An 8557-nucleotide genomic window follows, 5' to 3' on the forward strand; every position below is an offset into this window, starting at 1 on the left:
CCTGCCTACTGCCTGTTTGACCTCAGTTTATACAGTAAATATTCTCAGCTAGAACTTAATCAATCATTTTACTGAAATGTAACTAACCAATTCTAACTATGTAACAGAATTCTCTAACCAATTACATCTCACTCCCTAATTAACTTACACCCAGCAAAATTAATTCTGCAGCAGACAGAGAAACAATTAGAGGACAGGACAGATTGACAATAGAAAAAAGTGAGGCCATAAAGATAAACCCTACAGACAATGAGGGTTTCACATCCACAACCATGGAGAAGGGAATTTCTTGCCAGACCAGATGCTCCCTTAAGATCATGCCATCCGACGAAGTGGTATTCACCCACGAAAGCTCATGCTCCAATACGTCTGTTAGCCTATAAGGTGCCACAGAACTCTTTGCTCCTTAAGATCTGTTTACTTTATCTGTTGGTGATGGGCCTATCGGGACAGGATCATCTTCCTAACAGCGCAACCCACCTAGTCAGTGTGATGGGTTTGAGAGGTGAGGATGTGACTGTTCGCTTCCCAGCGGTATGGCTGCCCCTGCTGCTTAACCAAAGGCCTTAGCCTACGAACAAGGCTCAGACTCTCCTAGGGAGGAGAAGACCCAGACACAGGCAGAGTAGGATTTGGTTCTTGTTTTATACCCCTGTCACTAGCTAAGTGATAAAAAACACCTAAGTTCTTGAAGTCTAGGCCTCTATAGGCAGCCTGAATATCTCTATTCTAACAGCCATCGGTCCCTGTGGAAAAATGATCTATCAGGGTTGTCCCTAGACATTTTGGTGCCATACACAAGACACCCCGTCCCCAGCCCAGCTGGCAGGAGTGGAGCAGGCTAGGGCCAGGTCAAACCACTTCCCACCACCCTGTAATTGCAGGGCAGGCCCGACCCCACACTCACCGGGTGGCAGGAAGTGGAGTGATCCGGCCCCAGCCTGCTGCACTCTGCTCCCAGTCTTGGAACTTGGGGGGTTGGGGAAAATGCCCCCCAGCACTCACCAGCACCACAGCTGGGAGCTGGTGGAGCAGAGCAGGCTGGGGCCAGGTCGTTCCACTTCCCGGCGCCCAGTGAGTGAGGGGTGCCTGATCCCTCCTGCAGTCCACTGGGATGAGCTCAGGGGAAGAGGTGGAGTAGGGGGAGGAATGGAGTGGAGCAGGGGTGGGAAGAGGCGGCACATGGGGCAGAGAATGGGGTGGGGCTTTGTGGCAGAGGCAGAGCAGGGGCAGCTTTCCTGGCTGGCTCAGCCAGCTGAGGGATCGGGCTGGCCGCTGGAGCAGTACACAGCTGCATAGGGCACCAGGAAAAATGGGGCAATTTGGTGCCTCCACATCCGTTCACCAGGCAGAGTGTCCTGTAGTGTGTGCTGTCTTCATAGGCCTTTCTCAGTCTTTCTCACCCTCGTGTCCTGAGTCTCCTGTGTCCCTGCTTTCAAGCACAGACTCACCTGGCTGTCAGGAGAGGGGAGGACCATGCCTGTGTGTAGCAGCAGACAGCGACAAAGACTCCTAGCCAGCCTGCTCCCTGCCATGCCAAACACCCACTGAAGGCCACCGCAGACCAGCAGGCGAGGCGGCTGCTGATGCTCTGTGGCCAACATCAGAAGAAGGTAGGAAAGCAGGGCCAGCCCCCTGTGTGGCCTCTGTCTGTTCCCACTCACAGTGCTCACTTTTGCAGTGGGGCAGGAGATTTTACCCCAAGAGGCTTTTCCCCAGCGGCAAGAATCAGAGAAACACCCAGGCTCCCAAGATGCTATTTACCAAGCCCCCTCAAGTACAGGGACAGGGCGCACATTTGGAAGAGGGAAACTGCTCTACACACCAGCCCGGGCAGCTGCCCAGTTTCTTTGGCAAGTCAGGAACAGCAAAGACTAGACTGGAAGCACTTGGAGCTCATGTCCCAGCCTTTGTGGTGTCCAAATCCTGACTCTTTCCTAGGGCTCTAGCTGAAGCCAGAGCATTGGCCTGAGCAGCCCAGAAGAGGTTCCAGCCCTGAAGGGAGCAGGACTTTCAGCACAACGGTAAAGCTGCACAAGCACAAAGGGACTCAAACTCTCAATCACCTGATCCAAAGTCAGATGCCTTATCCATTAGGCCACATGGTCACACAAGAAAAACCTCTCCAAGTACTTTAGAGAAGACGGACACTGTGTTTCTCAGACTCAGGTCATCTACTGACGGGGGCCAAGGACTCTCTGGGCACAAGAAGTCGAGTTCCCAGTGAGCTGTGAGACTTAATTCTATGGAACCAGGTGCAGGACTTTGGCAGGGAGGCTCAGGCATGGGGGATTGAGGTGCAGCGGATGGACCGGCTGTCTAAGTGCAGAGATTTAGTCACACTGAGGCACAGGAGGGAGGAAGAGGAGGATTTCTGCTGATGGTCAGTGGATGTGCAGAAAAAGGGTGTTGATTTCCCCCACCCTAAATGGGCTGGTTGGCTTGACCCTCCTCCCTCTGCAGAGCATGGTGGGGACTGCAGCTCACCTCTTGTGGGGCAGGAGGACACAGGTGCAGGGCGCTGGGCTCCGATGCACCTGGAAGGCAGATCCAGGGGTGGGGGGGGGGGGGGGGGGGGGGGGGGGGGGGGCCAGGGCAGGGCAGGGCCTGTGGTTTACGTTCTGCATTGCCTGGTGCTGGGCCATTGCAGAATCCCCAGCCATGCCGCACAGCGCACCGCAAGAGGTGGGGGGGAGGCCAAGCAGATGATCCAGCATGAGGGGGGAGAGGATATCTGGTTGGGGGAGAAAAGGCCTTAGGCTGCACTGGGGGAGTGCAGAGCAGGGGTGACACCCCAGAAACCTGCAGCAAAGGGATGGACAGTGGGGCTGCGTGGATAGAAGAGGCAGTGAGCCTAAAAGGGGAGTGGGGGTCTAATGGTCAGAGCAGGGAGGGGCTGGGTGCCAGGACCTCTGAGTTCTATCTTGGCTCTGGGAGTGGAGGTGGTCTTGAGGTGAGAGCAGGGGGACTGGGAGCCAGGACTCCTGGGTTCCATAGTGGTGGCTGGTTTTTCCTGTGTCTCCCTCGCTAGAGGTCCCAGCCCAGTCTCCTAGTGGAATCTGACAGGGGGAGGGTGTTGCCCTGCCACTCCAGACTTGTGATTCGAACCCCTCCCCCCACGGGCTCTGACATCACGGAATCTCCCCCCAAGTCAGAAAGTAGGAGCCCCTCCTGCATGCAGAGGAAGCTAGTGAGATTCTAGGGGGTCTCTGCAGAGGTGACAGCACCCACCAGACACCCACTCATGGTTGCAAGGAGAACCTCCTGCACAGCCCCCTGCTACAAGGAGCTGGAGGCACCCAGCCAGGGTCACGAGGTGAGATGGGGTGGCAGTGGCAGGAAGGAGGCAGAGCTGGGGGTGGTGCCAGGTCGGGTGCTGGCTACACAGGAAAAACCACACTGCTCCGTTACGTATTTTCCAAGGTTGTGGCTGAATACAGGGTTTGGAATGACTTCAGGGAAATATTTTGTTTGCAAACAGACTCCAGATACCAAATGATTGTGCTAATATGCTCCCCTGCGCCCCTCCCCCATTACTCCAGGATCCGAGCATCTTCCTAATTCGCAGGGTAATTCTCCTCCCAGGCTCGTGCGAAGGTGGGAAGCACCACCAGCCCCATTCCCAGATGGGAGAACTGAGGCCCAGAGAGGCTGAGTGATGTGCCCAAGGACACCCAAGAAGTCTGTGGCAGAGCAAAGCATGTTTCTGCCTCCCTCCTCCCAGGTCTGGCCTGCTCCTGAGTCACTGGATGGTGCAGGGGCGGGGCCTCGGGGCAAGGGGCAGTGCAAGGGGGGGCCTCAGGGGAAGGGGCAGTGCAGGGGTGGGGTCCCAGGAGAAGGAGCAGTGGGAGGGCGAGGTCTCGGGGGACTGTGAGGGGGCGGGTCCCAGGTGAATGGGTGGTGTAAGGGTGGGGTCTCAGGTGAATGGGTGGTGCAGGGGCGGGGTCCCAGGAGAAGGAGCAGTGGGATGGCAGGGTCTCGGGGGAATGTGAGGGCAGGGTCTCAGGTGAATGGGTGGTGCAGGGGCGGGGTCTCAGGTGAATGGGTGGTGCAGGGGCAGGGTCCCAGGAGAAGGAGCAGTGGGAGGGGGGTCTCGGGGGAATGCGAGGGCAGGGTCTCAGGTGAACGGTGGTGTAAGGGTGGGGTCTCAGGTGAATGGGTGGTGCAGGGGCAGGGTCCTAGGAGAAGGAGCAGTGGGAGGGCAGGGTCTCAGAGGAATGTGGGGGGGTCCGGTGAATGGGGGGTGTAAGGGTGGGGTCCCAGGTGAATGAGTAGTGCAGGGGCAAGGTCTCGGGGGAATGTGGGGCAGGGTCTCAGGTGAATGGGTGGTGCAGGGGCAGGGTCTCGGGTGGAAGGGGCAGTGCGGGGTCAGGGAATCGGGAGAAGGGCAGTGTGGCATGGGGACTTCGGGGAAGAGGCAGTTTGAGGGCAGGGTCTCGGGCAAAGGGGAAGGGGTAGACGGGGTCTCAGCAAAGGGGTATGTAGGGATGGCGATTCAGGGGAATGGGTGGTGAAGGGGCGGGGACTAGAGGGAAGGGCGGGGGGGGGCTGGGACTGGGGAGGGGCAGTGCAGGGGCGGGGTCTCGGGGGAAGGGACGATGCGGAGATGGGGGTCAGGGGAAGGGCGGGGCCTGGGAAGGGACGATGCGGAGATGGGGGTCAGGGAAGGGGCGGGGCCTCGGGGAAGGACGATGCGGAGATGGGGATAGGGGAAGGGGCGGGGCCTCGGGGGAAGGGGACGATGCGGGAGATGGGGGTCAGGGGAAGGGGCGGGGCCTCGGGGAAGGGACGATGCGGAGATGGGGGATAGGGGAAGGGGCGGGGCCTCGGGGAAGGGACGATGGAGAGATGGGGGTTAGGGGAAGGGGCGGCGGGCCTCGGGGAGAAGGGACGATGCAGAGATGGGGGTTAGGAGAAGGGGCGGGGCCTCGGGGAAGGGACGATGCGGAGATGGGGTTAGGGGAAGGGGCGGGGCCTCGGGGGAAGGGACGATGCAGAGATGGGGGTTAGGGGAAGGGGCAGGGCCTCGGGGGAAGGGACGATGCGGAGATGGGGGTTAGGGGAAGGGGCGGGGCCTCGGGGGAAGGGACGATGCAGAGATGGGGTTAGGGGAAGGGGCGGGGCCTCGGGGGAAGGGACGATGCAGAGATGGGGGTTAGGGGAAGGGGCAGGACCTCGGGGGAAGGGATTAGAGGGAACAGGTGGTGCAGGGGCAGGGTTTTAGGACAATGTGAGCACAGCGTCTCGGGTGAATGGGTGGTGTAGGGGCGGGATCTCAGGGGGAAGGGGCGGTGCAGGGGCAGGGTCTTGGGGCAATGTGAGCACAGGGCCTCGGGTGAATGGGTGGTGCAGGGGCAGGGTCTCGGGGCAATGTGAGGGCAGGGTCCCGGGTGAATGGGTGGTGTAGGGGCAGGGTCTCAGGGGGAAGGGGCAGTGCAGGGTCAGGCTCTCGGGGGAAATGGGAAGCTGAAGGGCAGGAACTCGGAGAAGGGGCAATGTGAGGCGGGGGTGGACCTTGAGGAAAGGGTGCAGGGGAGGGGTGTATTGGGGAGGGGCAATGCAGGAGTGTGGATTTGGGGGAAGGGGCAGAGTGAGGGTGGCGTATTGGGGAAAAGGGGCAATGCGAAGGCGGAGCCTTGGAGGAACGGCAGGGGCAGGGCTTTGGGGAATGAGGCAGGGATTAGGGGAACAGGTGATGTGAGGGCCAGGACGTCGGGGGTAGGGGCAGTGTGGGGCAGGACCCCAGGAGGAGGGGGCAGGGGCAGTGTGGGGGCAGGACCCCAGGAGGAGGGGGGCAGGGCTTGGGGGAATGGGGCAGGGATTAGGGGAACAGGTGATGTGAGGCCCGGACGTCGGGGGTAGGGGCAGTGTGGGGGCAGGACCCAGGAGGAGGAGGCAGGGGCAGGGCTTTGGGGAATGGAGCAGGGATTAGGGGAACAGGTGATGTGAGGTCAGGACGTCGGGGGTAGGGTCAGTGTGGGGGCAGGACCCCAGGAGGAGGGGGGCAGAGGCAGGGCTTTTGGGGAATGGGGCAGGGATTAGGGGAACAGGTGATGTGAGGCCAGGACGTCGGGGGTAGGGGCACTGTGGGGGCAGGACCCCAGGAGGAGGGGGGCAGGGGCAAGGGCTTTGGGGAATGGGGCAGGGATTAGGGGGAACAGGTGATGTGAGGCCCAGACGTCGGGGGTAGGGGCAGTGTGGGGGCAGGACCCCAGGAGGAGGGGGCAGGGGCAGGGCTTTGGGGGGAGGGGGGAGCTCGGGGAATGAGGAGGATTAATTCAGTTCAGTGGCAGGTTTGTCTGCGGGTGACACTGGCACTGCAGGGGGGGGTTTAAAGCCGGGCTCACCCGAGGGAGGAGGACGGGGCTGGGTGGCCGGGCACAGCGGGAGTTCGGGGGAGTGGACAAGGAGCCGGTTACAAGGCTCATCGGACACACCCAGCAACCAGCTCACACCCAGACGGGGGTTAAATGCCCCAGCGAAACAAGGGGCGCTGGGAACATCCCCGCGGTGCAGACAAATGTATCAAGTCACCGGACAGAGACAGACCCGGCACTGACCTGCCCCGCACAGACCTGCCCGGCGCCAGGGTTGGCGGGCGGCCTTTTGGCAGTGGGAGCTTCGCCCCCCACCCCAGTCCTTGACCTTTGCCGATCAGCTGCTTTGTGCGGGGGTGAAATGGGCAAAGCGGCGCACCACGTTCCTACACGGAGCCGTTTCATACACTGCCGGAGCTCTCTGGGGCCTTCAACCTCCCCCAACCTGCCCCCCAGTGTCCCCCCCATCCACTGTGACTCTTCTGCCACCACCGCCACCTCCTCTCCCTCTGTAGGGATCCAGCAGCTCCTTCAAGCCCCCCCACCTGCTCCCCAGTGTCCCCCCATCTGTTGTGACCCTCTCGCCAGCCCCCACTCCCATCTGTGGTGATCCCTCAGCCCCCAGCATCCCCTCCGCCATCGTGTACACTCTACCTGGCCTTCCTTTCGCCCCCGACCTCCTCCTCCCCCACCATCCTCAGCACCCTGACACCGACCTCCTCCTCTTGCCCCATCCCCAATGTCCTCCTTCCCATCCTCAGCGCCCCACCACCTTCCTCCTCCCCCACCCATCATTGTCCTCAGCGCCCCATCCCTAATTGCCTCCAACCCATTTCTCATTGCTGGGCCCCACTTTCCCATCCCCCCCACTCCCCAGTCCATTCCCAGGACTCTGCTACACCCAAACCTGCCAGGTTCCCCTTTTCAACCACTGTGGGGTTGTCCAACCCGCTGACACCCATCCACTCTGGGCTCTCTAAATCCCACATTCCCACAATGCACCTTGGTAACTCCATTCTCCTCTATCCCTAATCCTCCTATTCCCTTCCCTTAGGTCCTCCTGGACACCCCAACCCACAGTCAGGCCCCCACATACATCCCAGTCTCTCATTCACATGCTGTGCTAGTTCTTCAGAGACCCCCACAGCCCAGCAAACTTCTCCATCCATGAGCCCCATGGACCTGTGGCCGGGAAGGTGAGGAAGCTCCCACTTTGGCTGAGCTGGGTGTGGGTGTTAATCTTTTCCCGTCTTGTGTGTGCTGTGCTCACAAAGGCTTTTTGCTCCCTTGGAGTGGGGTGTGGTTTTGGCCGAAGATGAGGTGTTTTGGTAGCCCTGTGGATGCTGTGTCGTGTCTGGAATGGGGCGTGTGTGTTCCCATCATGCCCCTTCTCCTCTGCCTGCAGAGCTGAGGACAGACAGGTCTGAGGAGCAGAGCAGGAGCTCTGGGAAGGAGAAGAGCAATATGAAGATGGAGTGTAAGATGAGGCCAGGTAAGTTCTGTGGAGGGAGACATGCTGGACAGGGCCTAGGATTGGGGAGACAAGCAGGTGTGAGCCCCGGGCTCAGATTTCTAATTGTAGCTGTGATGGCAGAATGGGAGGAGGGTTGAAGCCAAAACCCTGGGGTGGGGGAGTAGCGAGAAGAGGAGCCTCACCACCATTGCTTTTTCTTTTCCTCTTGTGTTGTGTTTCATAGCAAGGGAAAAGAAGTCGCGGGGATGGAGTCCAGCCCTGAGATGAGATGGAAAGTGATCAAGAGCAGTGACAGCGTGAATCCTGTTGATGCCAGGCAAGAGCTGCCCAACTGGGACAAGAGTAACCGTCTCTGTCGGTGAGATGTGTATCTGGTTTGGGAAGGGCTCTGGTCACAGCCCTCCTGGCTCCAGGCAGGGACTTCCCGTTACCTGGGTGTGGGTTTCCGGACTAGCTGTGGCTTCAAGGGAGATGATGTTGCCATTTGTGAAGGCTGATCATCTCTCTTGCGAGGAGTGGTGTGTGCTCCCTAGCAGAAAGTTGGATCCATGAGAGTGACTCCCTGTTCTGAGTTTCTTTCTTCCTCCTAGGTTTCCTTCTCTGTGTTGGCCAACTTACACTCAAACTTTCTCTCTCTCCTTTCATGGACACCTGTCGTGTTCAGTTGCCTGCATTCTCTTCCTCTGCTCCCCCTCCCCCAGTCTCCTATGGGCTCAGCTGGGTCTATCTGCCCACGGGCAGGGTCTCTGCCATACTGGGAAGGATG

General features: G+C 59.8%; 1 long non-coding RNA gene across 2 annotated transcripts; it reads left to right on the forward strand.

Moving 5' to 3' along the window:
* The first annotated feature begins 7453 nt into the window (after positions 1–7453).
* LOC127042041 (uncharacterized) lies at positions 7454–8272 on the forward strand. Of its 2 annotated transcripts, none has more exons than XR_007771817.1 (3): positions 7454–7513; positions 7723–7809; positions 8015–8272. It is a non-coding gene; the product is annotated as an uncharacterized LOC127042041 (long non-coding RNA). The 2 variants fall into 2 exon arrangements; XR_007771816.1 differs by having other exon boundaries at positions 7456–7545.
* Positions 8273–8557: the final 285 nt, after the last annotated feature.

Source organism: Gopherus flavomarginatus, unplaced genomic scaffold, assembly GCF_025201925.1.
Source record: "Gopherus flavomarginatus isolate rGopFla2 unplaced genomic scaffold, rGopFla2.mat.asm mat_scaffold_1916_arrow_ctg1, whole genome shotgun sequence".
NCBI classification, from domain to species: domain Eukaryota; kingdom Metazoa; phylum Chordata; order Testudines; family Testudinidae; genus Gopherus; species Gopherus flavomarginatus.